The following is a 20,758-nucleotide window of genomic DNA, read 5'->3' as shown; positions in this document are numbered from 1 at the left end:
AATACTTAAGACCAGCTGTGAACAATCAGGTCTCAAGGTGGTCAATCAGGACAATGAGACAAACTGAGAGTGACAACCAAGCATTTATTCACTTCCTACGACAGTGAAAACAAGGAGCAAAAGAGAAAAGCTCCAGCTCCCCTCTGTCCCGTTTTTCCTCCATGGAACAGCACAGGTGAGGATCAGATGACATGCAGAACAGAAGGAGGCATCAACTCCGGAGCAAAAGGAGCTCCGAAACAAAAGGCTCTTGCCTCTTTATGGCTCCCATTGGCTGTGGAGAGGGGGAGGGGAAGGGCTAGGAATGGAAAAGTGAGTCAAGTGAAGAGAAGTGTCTTAGCTAAGGTCCCCAGTAAAGAGGCCTCAGAATGGAGGCACCTGGGCTAAGAAGGCAGCTATGCATATGGGCATAGGGGATGGGGACCTGAGTCCTTGAACGCAACTCCCTCCAGAAAACCTCTAGCCTTGCACAAAGGCTGGAGTGGGAAAGGCAACCTCTCTTCCTGAGGGCTACCAGGAAAAGCCTTGTAATTGCCTATAATCACACATATCACACAAAGAATTTGGGCCTAGGGCCAGACTCCTCTACTAGCTGGTACAAACTTTGCACCATTTAACAAGTAAAGACACTAGTTTGCTCAGTAGGTTAAGGAAAGCAGCCTATGAAATCAAGCAATGCATATTGATGGAATTGTCTCCAGCAATGGTTCTCAAGGTGTGGTCCCTGGTCTAGCAACATCGGCATCACCTGGGAACTCCCTAGAAATGCAAATTCTTGGACCCCACCCTGGACCTTCTAAATCAGAAAACGTGGGGCTGGGGCCCAGCCATTCGTATTTTCACAAGCCCCCCAGGTGACTATGATGCATGCTAAAGTTTGAGAAGCACTGCTCTAGAGGAGGGTTTCTCAGACTCAGCACTATTGACATTTTAGGACAGATCATTCTTTGTTGGGGGAGCTACCCTGTGCGTTGTAGGATGTTTAGATGAGTCTCTGGCCTCTACCGACTAGATTCCAGCATCCTCCTAAGGTGACACCTCACAATATCTGCAGACACTGCTAAATATCCCGAGGAGACAAAATTGCCCCTAGTTGAGAAGCAGTGCCCTAGAGTAATAACTATGGCCTAGGCCGGTCCTAGCTTAAATCACGATATATACACAATCTGTCCATAACATATGCACTCCAGTGTTCACAGATATGTGACAATATGACATAAGCTAAGGTTTGAATAGTTTATAGTTTACGAAGCCCTTTCACATAGATGTCATTTCTTCCTCATTAATTCTCTGAGGAAGGTAATTAATATCATTCTCATATTACTGGTAAGGAAACTGAAAGGCCTAGAGGCTCTCGATGTGCCCAAGGTCACTGCCTGCTAAGTGGCAGAGCTGGAACTCAAACTCAGATCTTTCTTTTTCATAAATAATAAGAATTATCTTATCAAATGGATTACGTAGAGGATATGTGTAGCCTTGAATAATATCATTGCTCTGACAACAAATTCAATATTAGCTCAGAAGTAACGGTTGTAGGAATACTTAAAGATTGTTCGATATGAAAAATGTGTTGTGTATCCAAGATTAGGGTAAACCTATTCATAGATGTTGGCATGAGCCATTATTCGGAAATAAAAGCTTCATGACAGTTATGGTGAGCCTTAGTCAGAGATGTCGGGGAGATTTGGACTCAAGTCAGAGAAGTTAAAAACAGCACAGTTAAAAAATTCAGGAATAGGGGCCGGCCCCATGGCCGAGTGATTAAGTTTGCGCACTCCACTTCTGTGGCCCAGGGTTTCGCCAGTTTGGATCCTGGGTGCGGACATGGCACTGCTCATCAGGCCATGCTGAGGTGGCATCCCACATGCCACAACTAGAAGGACCCACAACTAAAAATACACAACTATGTACCAGGGGGCTTTGGGGAGAAAAAGGAAAAATAAAATCTTTAAAAAAAAAAAATTTAGGAATAGTCTTTCTCCTCTAAACCACAGCCCCTGATGAGAAAGTGAAACAGAATCAGAATCATTGACTGAATGACCCAAGAACACCACAGAGCCATTGTCCCCTTCTGACCCAGGTCCCTGTAGAATGAAGTGCTGCCCAACCAGCATTAGGCTCCTGGGGAGAAGTGTGCAAAAAATCTGCACAGCCCACAACTTCCAGAGAGTGGATGCAATCCTCATGCAGAGGTGAGCTGGGGATTTCCAGGGGCACAGTAATAGACTTTGGCTCCTGCCTGAGCATCCAATCGCCAGCAGCCAACTCACTGACCTTTGGATGGTCCTCCGACATGGCCAAACTTGTTGCAGAGCATAAAACCGAAATGCTAAATAAAGATCAAGGCCAAATCAAAGTCAGGATGAGACAAATGACCCCAAACAAACCTTTTGATGTCAGTTCTTTTTTGCCCTGAGAGGAATTTGAAACCTCTTGCCTCTTCTTCAGAGAGGATCGCTAATGGTCCTATAAACTGGAGTTTAAATACAGAAACCTTTCTAATCAGAGGAAAGAGCACTGGGCTTGGAGTCAGAAGGCCTGGGTTCTGGTACTGGATTCTCAGTGGAGAAACCACTCAGCATCCATTGGTTTCAGGTTTGGTTTTGGGTTTTTTCCCGCGAAACAGAGAGATCTGATTACAGGAATTGTAGGATCTCTTCTACCTGTAGAATTCTACTCTTTTTTTTTTCTGAGGAAGATTAGCCCTGAGCTAACATCTGCAAATCCTCCTCTTTTTGCTGAGGAAGACTGGCCCTGAGATAACATCCGTGCCCATCTTCCTCTACTTTATATATGGGACTCCTACCACAACATGGCGTACCAAGCAGTGCCATGTCTGCACCCGGGATCCAAACCAGCAAACCCCGGGCTACCGAGAAGTGGACGGTGCACACTTAACCACTGTGCCACCGGGCCAGCCCCTAGAATTCTAGTCTTCACAAACATCCTAAACTTGCAGTTAATACACCCACAACTTGGGAAACACCATGCATACAGTTAAAGAAGCTGCGACTTGGGGTGAGGACAACAGCGTGAATCCCTGCTCTGCTGTTTTCTAGCTAGGCCACAATGAACAACTCCCTAACCCTCCCTATCCTCAGTTACCTCATCTTTAAAATAGAGTGACAATAACAGTACCTAACTCAGAGGGTGATTGTGACTATTAGATGGAATCATATGGACAAACAATTAGCACACACTCCTTGGCACACAGGAAGTATGCAATAGATGATAGTTATTGTCATGTATTTGAAAAATGGACATTCAGAAAAATAAAATTGAAGGCTCTGATTAAAATCTGTACCTCATATTGTGATAGAGAGAATTAGAGTCACTTAAAAACTGACTAGCTAAGAAATATTATTTACATTTTATTAAAAAGATCTCAGAACTGGTAGATGATAGTCTCTCAAAGGAACGCAGGCCATTTCTCAGGTTTCCTGCATGATCCAAATTAGTAGATAATTAGACATAAAGGGCCCCTACATACATAGCACCATTTTGTAATATACTGTTTTCTGCTAGTTTAGTTAGGGATGGGGAAATTGTGAATGAAAGAAAGAAAGTATAGAGCCGTGCTGTCCAATTCAGTAGACACGGGTCACATGTGGCTTTTGAGGGGTTGAAAGTGGTCAGCCCAAGTTGCAATGTGCCATACATGTAAAATCTACATGGGGTTTCGAAGACTTGGTACCAAAAAAGGAATGTAAAATATCTCATTAATATTTTAATATTGGTTATATATTAAAATGATAGTAATTGGATAAATTGGAGTAAATAAAATATGTTTAAAAATTCATTTCACTGTTTCTTTTCACTTTTTTAATGTGACTACTAAAAACTTTTAAATTACGCATGCAACTTGCATTATATCTCTATTGGACAACACTGGTGTAGAAGGAAGGGAAGAATACACACACACACAGAGTGAGAGGAAAAGGAAGCCCCAAGGAGACAGCAAATTGAAAAAACATCAGCTCATGAGGGAGGACACAGGCTTGTCAATCCTAGCTCCGTGTAAAGAAAGGAAGGCATCAAGATTAATTTTCCTATTAGCAAAGCAGCTAAAAGAGACGGCACCCCCTCATTCTCAATGTCTTTTACATATTCCACTTTGCAACGTTTGGCAGAATAAAGAAACGAGAAGTTGTAGCTCCTTCACCTCTTTTCATTGGTTAACAGTTTTTAATCTTATAGAACAACTTGCCCTCTTTCGGTAAATGGTCGGAAAGACCTAAATTAAGGAAAGTGCACCCTCTGCTGGCTACTTAGTAATATTTCAAAAGACAAATAGGCACAGTGAAGGAAGACAGTCTGTAAAAATAATGAATGTAGAATGAATAAATGAACGAGTGAGTTACATTTCACATTACTGCATATACAGCTTTAACCGTGGACTCAATAATGATGGAAAGAAAGACAAAAACAGGTTTCCTAACACGGAAATTATTATTAGATCGTGTCAACATTTTCTTCTTTTCTTCCCTCCTGACTGCTTTCTCTCCTTCCTTCCCTCCTTCCTCTCTTCTTTCCTTCTCTCCTTCCTTCTTCACTTTCTTCTTCCCTCCCTCCTTGCTTCCTTTTCTCCTGCCCTCCTTCCTTCCCTCTTTCTTTCCTTCTTTCTCTCCTTCCTTTCCTTTTCTCCTTCCCTCCTTCCTTCCTTCTATCCATATTTTTCTTTCTTTCATCCTTTGAACAGCTCAGACACACTTTTTTTTAATAAATCCTATGTACTGACAGAAGGCACAAGGTCAAATTCAACTTAGAGATTTATGCTGCTTATTTCTATACAATGTCTTTATGAGGTCAACACTTTGTTCACGTGTCTAAGCCCACCCTGCCAGAAAAGGTCAAGAAATGATAAGACCACAAATGTTCACCAGCTGCAAACTTAGCAGCATCAAGTGCATAATGATAAGCAGCCCCCAACTTAGGAAAGGCCTGTTTTCCCAGAGGCTGTTTACATGCTGGTTGTTTAGCATGGGGAATCTTTCTCATTCGCTCCTGGGCCACTTTTTAAATATACAAATACATGTTAACCTGTTATGTATCTGAGACAGACTACTAATGATCCCATTATTTCTACTGTATCAAACAATAACATTTAACAGTATTTTTATGGGAAAAGATACATCAAAGGCCCAACTTGGGATCTGAGGAGGATCTTTCCAAAAGCAGTATGAGGGGCCTTCCTCAGCTTCTTGATTTAGGGAGGAGAGGTGTGTCTGGGAGACCCATGCCAGATACCCCCAGCACCGGTAACTTATTAGCTCCCTGTGTTGCAAAAAAGGAAAATAACGCACTGGGACAGTCACACCCAAAGATTTCCAAAGTGCAGAAGAAGGAAATAAAAGAAAATGATCATCATGAGATCAGAAAAAGCAAGAACACAAAATGTGGACTATCCCTACCTTCTTCAACACACACACACTCACACACACACACTTTTCCTTGTATCATCAAAAGTGCTCATTTCACAAACTGATCAATTGCAGGCTAAGACTGCCTATAATGATCATAATAACTGGGCTTCAATAGCCTCAAGAAATACAACGTTAGTGTTATGGAATATATTTCCTATTAGCATTTTTATTATTTGCAGCATAATTTATTTTAAAACCAATTTAATTCCTTTTAAACTATCAAATAAAACTAGCATGCTTAAATTAAACTTTGCAGGGTATGAAATAACTTAAGGAGAGCTTATGAGAGGGAGGTTACAGGAACCCAGAAATTATGCTTATCACTCACATACAATTCAAAACATGATGAAAATGTAATGCAAGCCTGCAAAATTGTGTGCTTTCTGTCAAATATGGATTACATGTTTTAAAATAAACACTAGCAGGAGACCACAACAAAAAGTGATAGCATTTATTATTTGCTGTTTCGTATGCTTATATTTAAACTCCTTAATCAAAAACATTTGGAACAGCCTAAATTGTGCCTAAGTTTCACTTCTCATAGTTAAATTGGTGAAAAAAATAAAAGCATCTATCTTGATCAGAGTTATTACAACGTAAGTGAAATATTTTCACAGCTCTGCTCTCTCTGGAGTGCACAGTCTTGAAATTCAGCACTTTTGAGAAATACAGGCACTATTTAATGCGTAGTGGTTCAATAAAGAAGCTCTTACCCACTCAATTAGCTTAGTAGATTAAAACACAACCAGAATTCCCCCCTTGGGCATCTAAGTTTAGTTTTCAGCTATTACCTATATGTGAGTCCAGGTTTGATGTAAGAGATCTCTTTATCAGTGTCTTATATCATGGTGGTTAAGAAAACGGGCTTTGGGAGTTAAGCCTGGATAAACACTGCATAAGCTTTTAGGAACTGTGCGGCCTAAAACAGACAATTTAAGCTCTCTATGCTTCGGGTTCCTGATCCAAAAACTGGGGTTCATTCATTTACTCAACACCTGCCCCGTGCCAAGCACTGTTTTAAAATGTAGGGACATAATAATAACAGACACATTTGGTCCATTCTCAGGAAGATTACATTCTAATTGGTGGGAATAATTTTTAAAATCGATTAACATGAAAAACTTCAAGGAGTATTAGATGTTATGGTGAAACAAAACAGGGTGATGGGAAAGAGGTATTGAGGAGGTTCTTTAAACAGAGTTGTCAAGGAAACCTTCTCTGGGGAGGTGAGATGTAATCTGGGCCTGAATGACACGGAAGAGTCATCCATGCTAAGGTCTCGGAGAAAGGTGGTCTAGACAGAGTGAGCAACTGGTGGAAAAGCTCTAAGGAGAGAATGAGCTTGGCAGGTTCCAAGAACAAAATGAAGACCCATGCGACTGCAGCTGAGGGAGTGGAAAAGAAGATAGATGACAGATAGGGACTAGATCATGCTGGGCCTTAGAGACCCTGGTATAGAGTTTGGTTTTTATTATAAGTCCAATGTGAATTCATTAGAGGATTTTCATCAGGATGGTTGTAAAGATGAAATGAGATAACATACGCAAAGGGCTTAGACAACACATGGCACAGAGGGAGCACTCAACCAGAGGTGACGTTGTCATCATCATCGTTATACGATAAACTCTGACATACAATACTATAAGTGAGGTCCAAAATGTTTATTCCTATAAAATTCAGGGTCAAGTTATCACAAAATTAATGAAGAACAGGGTCTGAGTAGAAGATGGGAGTCAACTGCCCATCAGCATAAAGCCAAGTTCTCACTATTGTGGGGCATGTTTTACTGTATTGTCTTACTTATCATCATCATGAGTTAAACTGAAGTCAAATCTTAGGCCAGCAGTGTTCGCTATTCTTAATTTTTGCCATGTGAAGTGACACAACAACCTGCCTACGGTGCAGTGAATCTGAAGGAGCAATCCTAAATGCTGTGGTCACTATGAAATGACATAAGCACCCCTTCATTTGCCCTGGAGCATCATCAGGTAAGTGGACTTTCTATCTCCAAGGCTTTGGTGAGAATCCTTCTACCCACTTCCCAGAGCTGGAGGGCAGCAAACACTTACTGGGCTGGGAACATCAAGAAGTCCTTTTTTTTTTTTTTTGGAGGAAGATTATCCCTGAGCTAACTATTGCCAGCCCTCCTCTTTTCGCTGAGGAAGACTGGCCCTGAGCTAACATCCGTGCCCATCTTCCTCTACTTTATATGTGGGACGCCTACCACAGCATGGCGTGCCAAGTGGTGCCATGTCCGCACACGGGATCCGAACCAGTGAACCCGGGGCCACCAAGAAGCGGAACATGCGCACTTAACCGGGCTGGCCCCCAAGAAGTCCATTTCACGTTGGAACTCACACGGGTGCATCAAGGGCTTTGTTCCTGGCCACACTTGATCATCTGTGCCTTCTCTTTCTGTGAGAACACCATATAAAGCAATCCTTACTCCATGGATCATTTAGTTTACTAAATCATGGTTTATTTTTTCCTCAGGATATCACATGCTATTTTAGAGTCAGTTTTCAAAAGGTCTTAAATGACTTGGCTTGACATTGGTTTTGTATTAAGGGAAAGAACCGGTGTCCCAGAGTTTCAATCAGCACCTCAACAAACAGGCAACTGACCTCCCCCAGATTGCCCAGAGGGTGCCAGAAGCAATAGTTGGCTTAGAGACTTCCAAGGTTCATTTCTCTCTGCTGCTTTTCTACATTTTTCCTACCCTATTTTCAATGAAAAGAGAACTACAGTCAATAATCTTATGGAAGGGTTTGGAGGAGAGGGGGCATACAATAAGATCTGTCACCATATCCCACGTAACTATTGATGGTATGATGATCTGAACCACCCGGACGCTTTCCACAGAAGTAATTTAACCCCCTGAGTTGTCTTTCATGGACAGTGACAAAGAGTTATGATTCTTCATCAAAGCTGTCACAACATCATTTCAAACAACATACCCATCATGTCATTAGCATTCAATTAATGTCAAATATAAGTAGCATTTCAGTCATATCTCGTATCGGAGGAATGAAGTTATCGATATAAATGAATTTTCCAGACAAATGACACTCCTCTCACCAAGAACCAAAAGATGTCTTGAAATTTTTCAACATTTTTGGTAGAATTTAAATGTATTTTATGTATTCAATGAATGCTTAAACAAGGTGCAAGAATCATGATGTATTTTGTTTCTTTATAGCCAATGACCAACTTTAAATGGAAAACTCTGATACGTGCAATGGCTTCACTAAATAGCTTCAATTAGGATTCTCTAGTTCTTCAAGTCTCCTTTGAGTCTGTCAGGGCTTCGTCTGGCTATTGTCTGTCACTTCGTGCTATTATCAGGAGGTCTGACTGTCCTTATCTTGTGTGTTCCCACACCTGTTCTCATGGCTCTATGTGAGACACCAGACTACAAAGGTTGTGGGAATGAGTGGCATTATTTTGAAATTCTCAATCCAAAAGCTCTAGGTAAGGGCCTAAGAGTCATTCCACGTCTCGAATGAGAAGAAAGTGCACAAGCTTAGACGTCAGTAGTTCCCCTGCTAGTCTTTTTTCCCCTTTTTCCTCTGTAATTTTTTGGCAAAGTTTGAGAGTCATCTTGAGATAAGGGACTGTGTATTATTACATTTTCTAAACATATTCCCTTGTATCTCTTATTTCTAAATAAATTTTCTCATTCATCCCAAAAAGTTAATTTCTAACTATTGTTAGACTATTTTCCTAAGTGGTCAAAAATCCCTATATGATGAGCCAGCCCTGATGGCCTAGTGGTTAAAGTTTCAGTGTGCTCTGCCTCAGCAGCCTAGGTTTTGTTCCCAGTCATGGAACCACATCACTTGTCTGTCAGTAGCCATGCTGTGACGGCAGCTCACATAGAAGAACTAGAAGGACCTACAACCAGAATATACAACTATGTACTGGGGCTTTGGAAAGGAAAAAAAAAGAGGAAGATTGGCAACAGATGTTAGCTCAAGGCGAATCTTTCCCAGAAAAAAAAAATCCCTGTATGATGCCGTAGGGGGATGAAACGATCTTTTGGAAGGGATTTTTGGTAGCCATCACCCTCTTTCATCAGTATTCCTGATGTGATTTAACATTTATCTCCATGGTGCAATTTGGCACAGAATCAGAAGAGTGAAGATCTGTTAAGAAACAGATAATAGCTAAATCAAATAGCAATGAGGAAATGTAATTGCTCTAGCCAACCACTACATAAATAGACACATAGATCCTTTCTTAATTTTATTCCCCTGAGACTAATGACTGACTCTAATGAAAATCCTAGTGGAAATTATTGTAATAAAAATAGCCAAAACATTAAGAATAGGAGAAGTGAAGATGACGATAACTAACAAGCATTTGAACCATCAAGCATCCTTACTAATCCAACCACAAAAATAAGTACTAGCTGATGGGCCAAGTACCTAAAAGAAATCAGGGACCATCTTTTTTTATTTTTTTAAGATTGGCACCTGAGCTAACAACTGTTACCAATCTTCTTTTTTTTTTTTCCTGCTTTTTCTCCCCAAATCCCCCTAGCATATAGTTGTATACCCTAGCTGTGGGTCCCTCAAGTTGTGGTATGTGGGATGCTGCCTTAGCATGGCTTGATGAGCGGTGCCATATCCATGCCCAGGATCCAAACCAGTGAAACCCTGGGCCACCAAATCAGAGCGCACAAACTTAACCACTCCACCCTGGGGCTGGCCCCAGGGACCACCTTATATGAATCAATTAGTGTGTGTACCTTAAGGAAAAAAATTTTACAATAATTCTTTATTTCGCCGATTGTTTTTAATGGATTCGATGTATAGTAATGGAAGAAAGTCTCAAGTTTGTTTTATGCTTTGGTGTTGTGCTACTTATAGTGTGGTTGTATTTCTAGCAAAAATTGTAAATTCCTCTTCCTAAATTAGTTTTAAAAAATCATTCTGAAGCAGGTTTCTAACCTTTTTAATCATCCTCAAACCATGTGTAAATCCATAAACTAGCACTTCAAAAAATATATTTATGGGGCTGGCTCTGTGGCCTAGTGGTTAAGTTTGGCGCACTCCACTTCAGCGTCCCAGGTTCAGTTCCTGGGCATGGACCTAGACCACTCGTTGGTGGCCATGCTGTGGCAGTGTCCCACATACAAAATAGAGGGAGACTGGCACAGATGTCAGCTCACAGCAAATCTTCCTCAGCAAAAAAAATACATGTATACATATATATATATATGTATATACCTCTCCTCATTCCATCAAGGATTTTATGTGGTTTATAAAAACATGTAAAATCAATAAGGATTCTTTTTTTTAGGTTGAGATAGTCTGGGCAGAATAAGAAAGAATAAGCAAGAAAATAATAAAACCAAGTAGTAAGCAGTATATAGAAATATCATACCATAATATTACATATTTGGTAGAGCTGGGCTACACATTTGGCTCAAAGTTTAAGAGAGATACAAAACAGTAAGATTCTTAGAGGGCACAAAATAAAATCAATGGTTGAATGATGAGGTAATTTTCCCCACAGGTCATATAAGAAGAATACCATGTAATGAAATGTTTGACATCCACAAAATCTGGCCTAGAGTAGAGACAACAGTCCACTACATTTGGCTGTCCCTTTTACTATCCCTTATTATACAACAATGGCGTGATACCAAAATGCAATTTGTCAAACTCAATTCTCCAAAGAACTAGAACGTTGATGGTCTGGCTTGATCCAAGGACAAAATTTATTCTAAATGAGAGTGTACTGCATAATATTCAGAGAATTTCCCTCAAACATAAATTTTTGCAATTAGGCTTTGATAAAGATTAGGTGAAAGATGGTTAAAAGTTATATTTTCAAACTAGAATCCAGGGCACAGATATTCTGCGTAGTAGAGTAAGGCAGAGAAAATTGAGGAACTAACAAAGGCAAATGCCTAATCTCCTTTAGAAAGGACCAATGTCGTGCCTTCCAAAAATTTCAGAATTAATTTCAAAATATAAATAAATGGAAAAGTAAGACCACAAATCTCTACAACAGAAAGAACAATCACACTCATTTTTAGCCTCAGTCTTTTCAATACAAATATTAACAGTTGTTTATTGTGGTTCAAGAAAAAAAAAATCTCAGTAAAGTATCAAAAGAAAATTTTAATTTAAGTAATATTGCTTTCTAATAAATCCTACCAGGTAAATTCGTTTGGATAGTTTCCTAAAATAACTCCCTGAGTGGACTTGTTGAATACAAAGCAAATGAGTGTTGGAAAATTCTTGCCAAAAAGGATGATTGGGGTTTGAGTGGCTATGGTGGATTGACAGCACTATTGTCCTCAATTTTCTTGCTTCTTTGCCTCTCCACAATTTGATTCTGTCTGCCCACACTGACTCTGGACTTGGCCGTGTGACCTACTTCAGTCAATGAGATAGTAGCAAATTCAACACAGTATTTGCACATTTCTGGTTGCTCTCTTGGAACCCTCCATTTTCACAAGCACCAGCCCAGGCAGCCAGCTGGAGGATGAGACCAGGTGAGGCAAAGCTGAACTGTCCCCATTGAGGCCTCCTAACCTACCACTCCCCAGCCCACCCATCGGCTGAGTGCAGATACAAAAGCAACCCCTGCCTAATACAGCAAAGCCTGGTTCAGGTGAACCAAAGCGCCCACCCAGCCCCAGGCTTGTGAGAAATAACAAGCAGCTGTTTTCAGCCACTCAGTTTTGCAGTGGTTTGTTCTTGCTAACTGCTACAGCACCTGAATTTAAGCCATTCCTTTATGCAGTATTAGAAAAGAGGACCAAGCGCTGACAAAGTCATTTCTGGAGCTTGATATTATTAGTAGATGAAACTTGCTACTTTTACTCTTAATGGGAGAGAGGGGAGAGTCAATTAGCTCATCCAAAAGTAATACTGAATACTAAGAAACAAGTAAAAAGAAAGGGTCAAAACATGCCTGTTTCACTCATCTTTACATAATTATTTAATTGATCAGAAGACTGTTCTTCCACACCCAAATCTTGGCACCGGTGTTAAGATGCAAATTCTACGTAAGAATCAGGACTGGGTTCGTTATGGTAGAGTTTAGCCCACAATTGGTTCCTATCCACAGAGTCAAATACCGAGTAAAGATCAATAAAACTGTGAACAGTCATGTCTTGCTCATGAAAGATTTTGCATGAAATATACAGAAAGAAAAGTAATTTACTGTGGAACAGCCTTGTCAAAAGCCTGCTCTTTGCATAGAATATTGGCCTGAGAAACCCAGACTTGCAATGTGTCGTGGGAAACTAGCTAAAATGTTTAAAAGAAAAAAACAGTAATCTGATAAATCCATAATTTGAAAAGAGTGGAGGATTTATCTTTTTTTCAAAAAGTGGGGGAAGTGGGAGATATACATACTTTGGTCCATCAGAGCAAAGTTGGAAAGGCCAGCTACCAGCAGACCATAAACAATTTTAGTAACAGAAAATTTTCACGAGGTAACTTTTCATTTGAACTTTTTAATCAGTAAGACTATGAAAATAAATGTTTCCTGCATGTACTAGAGAGAAGCATTTTATCTCAAATTAAAAATTTGAGAAAAGGGGGTCTCTCATTTCGCTCAATATTGGGGCTTCTTCAATTTTCCTCATCAGGTTCGTCTCAAAATCATTCCTGATTCTCAGTTCCAGGCCAGCCACAAGGGATTAATTTTTAAAAACCAAAAATTTTTGAAAATCAAGAGTGAAAATTGGATTTGGCAAGACCCTAAATGACTTCTGAATTTCATCTCACATGTTAGCTCACAAGCCTGGTCATGACTGTTCTCAGCTTCCTAACGATCATAAACACAGGAATTGTCTCAATCAGTGTCCCACGTAGGAAACAGAAACCACTCTAGGTATTACAAGTAGAAATGGTTTTACTACAAAGAATCAGATGCTTCAAAAACCCACTGTGGGATGGAGAAGCCAGCTCTAAGATGGGCCTCCAGGAATAAATCCTGAATGTCACAGAACTGCCCTTCCTTGGGAGGCATATTTTCTGTATGATCAGAAAGACAGAGAATCAGGAGTCACTGCTGGATGGCCTGAGATCAAGAACACACCCTCACAGCTGTGATCTAGAGAGCAAGAAGCCAGGAGGAGGAAGTTGTCCCCATCTCCTCAGCTGCCCCTCCACACAGAGCAACTACTGCAATAGTGATGCCAAAAATGCGTCCTCTAATGACTCCGCTCGCTGGCAGAACTACCAAAGAAGCATGAAAATAGACCTTGTCTCCCTACCACCTTCCAACCCTCACATGAAGGCATCTAACTGGTGGAGACTTATTAGATTCAGAACCAGAACTTCAAGAGAACCTAGGAAACACAGTTTCCACTCTCTGGCCTCTGTAATACAGGACAAGCGAGTCAGTCTAGCAAGTCCATCAGAGGAACCATGGCAGGAACTCCCAATTTTACTAAAAGAGGGACTGATGAACACCGTTCTAGTTTATCAACAATCCATTCGTAAAAGCTGAAGGGAAACTTCTGTCTCAAGTGCCCTAAGGTAGAGATTTCATCATTCTCCAGCGATCTAAGGCATCACCAATAGAATTTAAATGTCTCTGACTCCATTTCACCTTCCTCATTCTCATACTCTAAACAGCTCAATCATGCTAGGCACAAATAGGAACCACAGCAACGCAGCCAACATTTAAATAAGAGGAAAAGGATCACTTTCAGCCAGTTCAAGATCTCCATTCTCAGAATGGTAATAAACAGGGAGTGATTAACTATAATATATTTCATATCTTTTTATTTTTACCTTCATCCAGAAAATTCTAAGGGAGCTATGAAACACAGCATAGCCTCGAACAGATTGACTAGACTACTTACGAAACTCTGAATGTGGGCCACACTCATAACTCACTTTGGGACAAAACAGTCACAAAGCATTCCTTACACTAAGGTTACAGATGATCCTGGCTTCCTGGTCACCATTGAGTGTACCCAGAATTCTTACTTAGGCCAAGGCAGCCATAGAGGCTGGTGGTATCCTTGACTTGAGGATTCAGCAGAACCTGGGGACTTTTTCATTGGATAGCAATAAACTGAACCAACCAGATCTTCTCTCTTGGATATTTAAAACTGAAACACACAGAGACCCACCTGAGGGGGCGGGGAAGCTGAGAGATACAGAGAAAAGGAAGCAAGCCAAAGCTAAGACGTAGGGAGAAGAAAAAGAGGTCAGCAGTGGAAAGAGGTGAAGAGAAGCAGATGCCACTTTGGTAGAAGCCATAGAAACAGAGATAAACTAAACTATGAGAATGGTAACTCAGAGACGCCCAGCCTATGGCGGTATCCAAGAAAAGTTAGCTGGCTCTGGGGACAGTTGTGCGATTTCTTACTTTTTTATAATCCTTAATAAACCACACCCTCTACAGTGATCCTAGCAGGTAAATTTCCTTTCCTTGCAAGCTTGAAGTGCCTAACTCACACACCACTGCTCCCATGTTTATCCTATGTGAACTCTCCAGGTTTATCCTGTGTGTTAGCATTCAAAATGAGCAGACTCCATAAGCAAAGGAAGTTGGGGAGGAATTTACCACTCAACATGTCCCTGAGGTCCCCATAGAAGTAGCTGAGGGGAAGGTTAATCTTCTCTCTCTCAACGGTTTGAGGTTTGAGGCACGTCACCATCTGTTTTTTACCAGGCTAGGTGTTCAAATGGTTCTTCCTGCTATGGGGTTCACAGAATCAGTGAACATCCAAAGATGACAGAAATGTGGCCCAATACCCAAGCAGACAGCAGGTGGTCTGATAAGGGCAATATATGCATCAAGGCAAATCTCATCTGATTTATCAGAGAAATTAATCAGGACAAAAAAATTCCTAAGAGAATAGGGAATGCTATGGACAGAATTGTGTTCCCCCCAAATTTATAAGTTGCAACCCCAACTCTTAATGTAACTGTATTTGGAGATGTAAGGATGTAATTAAGGTTAGATGAGGTCATAAGGGTGATGCCCTGATACAATCAGATTAACGTCCTTATAAGAAGTGACATCAGAGACCTCACACACAGCAGGATGGTGGCTGCCTACAAGCCAAGAAAAGAGCCCTCAGAATGAAACCTACCTTGCCAGCACCTTGATCTTGGACTTCTCAGCCTTCAGAACTGCGAGATAATAAATTTCTGTTGTTTTAGCCACCCAGTCTATGTTTATTTTGTTATGGGAACCTGAGCTGACTAAGAGTGTTTGTTGGCCATCATCCTCCACCCACCAGAAGTTTGAAAAATGTGAGCATCACTAGCACCTCCTTACTTCTGAAATATTTTCCCTATAACTAGGAAAAGAGGGACCTAAAACCTTAGCTATAAGGCCTCCTGCAGTCAAATGATTAACATAGCCAGAATAAACAGAGTAAGTTTGCTTGAGGTTTTTAACATAAGGTAATATAAGAACCTTTTTTTAGGCCCCAATTATGCCATATTCTAGTAGAGGAATCTTATTCTTGGAAGGAAAACAACCTTCAGCTAAACAACCAAAAATAGAAAATAGACATATTGGTCGTGGCGTATGGACTGATATCAGCGAATCTGCATGTGCCTCTATGTGCTCAGCATCAGTCTAGCTGCCTCTTCTGAATCTAAACATGGCCTCCACCACACCAGTATTTGGAACACAGGTTCTCTGGACCAAGATACCGTACCTGATGCTGAGCTCACAGGAGATTCAATCATCTGGAGAAGATCCTCTTTGATTGTCCCTAGAAAAAAGTGTCAAGAGTGACAACTGAAACCATCTACACCCACATAGCTTGCTGTCTATATTAGTATGACTTTACTATTCCAATGTTTCCATCAGCATAACTTTATTCTAGGAATCACTGGCCCAGGAAGATAAAAGTTGTAAATAACTGAGGGCAAGCCCCATGATGTAGTGGCTGAGTTCAGCACATTCCACTTTCTTTTTTTTCCTCTTTTTTAAATTTTTCTAATTGCAGTAACATTGGATTATAACATTATATAGCTTTCGGGTGTACATTGTAATATATTTCGAATTCTGTGTAGATTACATGATGTTCACCACCCAAAAACTAAGTGAGCCCATCCCCTCACATGTAAGCCTAGTCACCCCTTTTGCCCTCCCCCCACTAGCATGCTCCACTTTTGTAGCCCAGGTTTGCAGGTTCAAATCCTGGGCAGGGACCTACACTGCTCATCAGCCATGCTGTGGCAGGGACCCACGTATAAAGCGGAGGAAGACTGGCACAGATGTTAGCTTGGGGCTAATCTTCCTCAAGCAAAAAAAAAAGAAGATGAAGACTGGCAACAGATGTTAGCTCAGGGATAATATTCCTGAGCCCCCCCTCCAAAAGTTGAAAATAACTATATTTTTCATTCCAGAAGCTTCCTGAAAGATCCAACAACTCTTCAAGAGAAAGCATCAAATGACAGTTTCATGAACCCCCAAGACTCTTTGAACCCACTGCCTCCAAATCCTTACCTTGCTGTGCCCATCAATCCTATATCGTGATCTTTACTCAAACCTCCCATGCTTCTGCATTGACAGACTTTCCTTAACCAGACTTCAAAAACTTATAAATATCCTAACTTTGCACACCCCTCCCCAACTGAGATGCTACTAAGACTCTGACAAAATAGTCCTCTGACTGCAGTAGAATAGAGCTGTCAGGTTTGTCTCAGCAACATATTGTCTTGCTGATATTTTAGGATGCCAGTATTCTATACGTGTCAGGAAATAATCAAGGATAACCAAAGGGTGTGAGATCTCTCGCAACATGGGGCTGGAAAAGTACTACCTTACAAGAGCGGGCAGGAAGGGTAAGCATCCAAATGGAATCGCAAGACGGGCCTGAGCACAAGGAACATCACTAGAGTAAGCCATCTGAGGATAGCCACAAGGAGAAACAGTGCCAAGATCCGTTAGTGGAATGGCTCTGCCATGGTGCCATGGCAACTTTGCATGTTTCTACACAGACCGTGCAGGCAAAGGCTTGCCCCAAGCTAATCTGAGTCTTGGCAGAATGCCTTGTGATCTTCCTGGAATGCAAGTGGATGGGAGGCCTATGAAGAGCTTCTCTGAGGCCATTTCCCTCTTACCTCCCTATGCCCTTTAGGAAGCTGTCATGAGGCAGTTTTTCATCATCTCCAGTGTTCTGATGAGGTGTGGATCATCCTGCCGTACCCTCCTGCAGTAGAGAGGCAGAATATAAAACTGAGTAGCTAAGGCCAGAGTTAGCTCCTCAGCAGTTGGGTATCCCACAACTTGCATTACAGTCTCCTGCGTCCTCTGGTTCAGTGTTATTCTTTTGATGTGTGGGATAATGACCTCAAGGAGCTGGGACCTTTGGCCATCTTCCTTTCATTGTCAATGTAAGTGATAAACTGTCTGATTCTAAAAGTGGCTCACTATATCTTTACCAGCCAAATCAGTCAGGAGTTGGCCCTGACCTTGCCTTGTTTCTTGACAGAAACTTCACGAAGCTATGGGATCAACATGGAAGTCTGAGGCCCAATCTAACCCCCGACCTCACCCCTACCCCACACATAGAAGGCTAGGAATGGGAGGTTTACAGGGAAATTAAGACACAAAAATAACAATTACACTGGAAGAGTACTTCTTCATACTCTATTGGTTTTCCCCAATCCTCCTGGCTTCCTGCTTCACTCCTTACCCTCCAATTGGAGGGAGTTATCTGGCTTGGTGGGTGACTGACATGGGGTCACCTTTCTTGCTTACACGAAGTTAACCCTTAAAAAGTCTATCGTCCTCTTTTCTGCTTCGCCATTCCAATTTAGGGCAAAGCAGCAATCAGGGACAAGAATGTCTGGGCTTTCACACTAAGCCATATCCTCCAAAGTCCATGATGCTTTGAATCCCAGTCGCCTGACTCAGATTTCACTTTGGTGACTATTTCCAAACTCCAAGAGAGAACAGGGGTTGCCTTAAGTCCAAAGAAATTTGATTAACGTGGAGAAAAACTTTAAATTTATAAAGGAAAATTAAGAGATTTTCACAAAAAAAGAAATTGAAGTTAGACAATAAGCCAACACAAAACGAGTCATAAAAATCCAAAGTCAAATAAAAAGAATTAAATTTTGATGGAAAAATAGTGAAAACTAGGATGATACTGTAACATGAAATAAATAATACATATGGGGGAGGGGAGAAAAGTCAGAAGAGTAAAGATTTGATGGGAGTCGGTAAAATTAAATAAGAATACCAAATAAATTAAAATATATAGATGAGGCAAAGACATTAAAACAATTGTGAAGTACAGAAGTTAAAACTTTAGGCAAACAAAAGAAGTGGGGAAAAACAAAGTCACTGGAAACAAATGGTGACCTGAGTCCTTATCAGAGCCTTGAGTTGGCTTAGACATCGCCAGCCCAAGAGTGCAGTTCTTCCTGAATGGGGGGGCGAGGGGGCAGACACTCCCCATCCACAAGGCCCTGGCTCTCCCCTGGACGCTGGAGGTCATATTTTCAGTTGGTACCTAGCACGAGGGTCCTGGGCTCTTGAATCAAAATAGCAGAAGCCTGTAGCCTTCTTGGCCTTTTGCAAACTCCTAATCAAACCATTTCGATTGCTTTGTGATGTTCTCTAGTTTTACAGCATGTACTTCTGGATGAGAGGAACAGAGACCACACCTCCCAATTCTTTGGTCTCCCCTTCCAGACACCCATTTGGTCATCCATTCATTCATTCGACAACTATTTATCGAGACTTTACCCCACGCAATGCCCAGTGACAGGTGATGGCAATACAGCACCTACCTACTGGTTGACAAAGAATACAAATAATTTTGTCATTACAGCTGTGATAAGTGCTTTGAAGGAGGACAGATGTTAGGAAAGTGACTAACAGGGAACGTCTTGGGAGTCACAGAAAGCTTTCTAATGAAAGTGTGTGTTTATGAGGTAGAATTAACTCAGCCAAAAGGAAATGGGAGAGCACTCTACCTAGAGAAAAGAGCAGAAGCAAGGCCCCTGATGCAGAAGAGGTAAAAGACAGGATCAACTATTCGGGCTACTATGGCCAGAAGACAGAGAGGAAGATACATGTGAGCTAAGCAGGGACCGGAACCTAAGGCCTGCAGCAACAGTAAGGATTTGTGTTTCTTTTCTTTTCCGGTTGAGGAATATTTGACCAACTACTTGGATCCAATGAAAATTTTGCCCTTGATATTTTGATCCTATAATTATGAATACACAGTTTAACCCAAATAATACAAAATTAATGAATTTTCATCTAAAAAGCATTCTTCTTAGTAATTAAATCAATTTAATTTCTTGACAAATTACCATACAGAAGATTTTAATTGATTTCAATTTCCTTTTTAATGGATTAAAATTAATGTTAGATCAATTTTTTATTATAAACTTTGCATGGAAATTTGATTCATCAATTGTTTTGTCCTCAAGTTTAATTTTCCATGGTCCTTATCAAGATTTGATTCCTTAGTCATTTTTAATTAATTAAATTTTATCAATTCTCATTTTTAACCCCTTTCAGTTTTATGGCATACTAAATCTGTCCCAATTTAAAGAAAGTAAGTAATTTGCACCTGTTCAAGAACAAAAGTGGAGGCAAAACGTTCTGCTTCGCGTTTTCCGTATTTTCTGCAAGGAAAGTGGATTGCTTTCAGTGTAGTTATTCTTAAAAGTGCTCTATGACCATTCCATATTTTTAAAATCAGCCACGTGTTGACGCGGGAAGACAGAGATCAGGTTTTAAAAGATTCTGGGAAAGAAAAAGAGAAATATTTCCAGGAAAAAGCAGAAAAGAGGACTACCAACAGTGGTTAAGAACGTGCATTTCGCCGTGGGTCTCATCTGGCTAGGAATCCTCTTTTTAACATTCCCAGCCCTAGGATCTTGGACACATAGTCGTTTGTAAACTTCACTTTCCGCTTCTATCAAATGGAGATAATAGTTCACCCCTAAGTTTGACCATTCGCTGAGATATCGCACGTAAAGCTAATAACACAGACCCTGACACATATGGGCACTCAGTACTTAGTTATCCTTACAATTCTTAATTTATCACCTTCCGGTCCCAGCGCTTCCTACAGAGCCCAAGACAGAGCAGACGCCCAACCATAGATTTTGGGGGGATGACGGCAGATGCTCTGCCTCAGGAAAAAAGGGAACACCTGCCCTGACGCTGCCAGTGGGTCTGGAAAATTAAGCGGAAATTAATTTTAGGAGACAGGCGTTCCTTCTAGATCAGAAATGGAAACATGTAACGCGCCGTCCACGGACTCTCCACAGCGCAGTCGCGAACCAGCCACAACAGCGTGATCCGCCTGCACCTGCGTCGGCCGGACGACCGAAGGCGCGATCTGCGATCGGCCCGATCGATCG

General features: G+C 41.1%; 1 protein-coding gene across 5 annotated transcripts in view; it reads right to left on the bottom strand.

Moving 5' to 3' along the window:
• The window catches only part of MAP3K7CL (MAP3K7 C-terminal like), a 97,023-nt gene extending 76,285 nt beyond the window's left edge, over window positions 1-20,738 (bottom strand). For 2 of the 5 annotated variants that reach the window (XM_070252074.1, XM_023629985.2), the window contains exons 1-4: window positions 20,425-20,713; window positions 19,960-20,014; window positions 17,492-17,580; window positions 16,078-16,134 (exon numbers count right to left, since the gene is read on the bottom strand). The gene's annotated coding sequence lies outside the window, so the exon portion shown is untranslated. Of the gene's footprint in view, window positions 1-16,077; window positions 16,135-17,491; window positions 17,581-19,959; window positions 20,015-20,424 lie in introns of all 5 variants that reach the window. The other 3 variants (XM_070252073.1, XM_070252075.1, XM_070252076.1) reach the window with 3 other exon arrangements.
• Window positions 20,739-20,758: the final 20 nt, after the last annotated feature.

This window comes from Equus caballus, chromosome 26 (genome assembly GCF_041296265.1).
Source record: "Equus caballus isolate H_3958 breed thoroughbred chromosome 26, TB-T2T, whole genome shotgun sequence".
In the NCBI taxonomy this organism is placed as follows: domain Eukaryota; kingdom Metazoa; phylum Chordata; class Mammalia; order Perissodactyla; family Equidae; genus Equus; species Equus caballus.
This window is presented reverse-complemented; position numbering and strand designations above follow the sequence as displayed.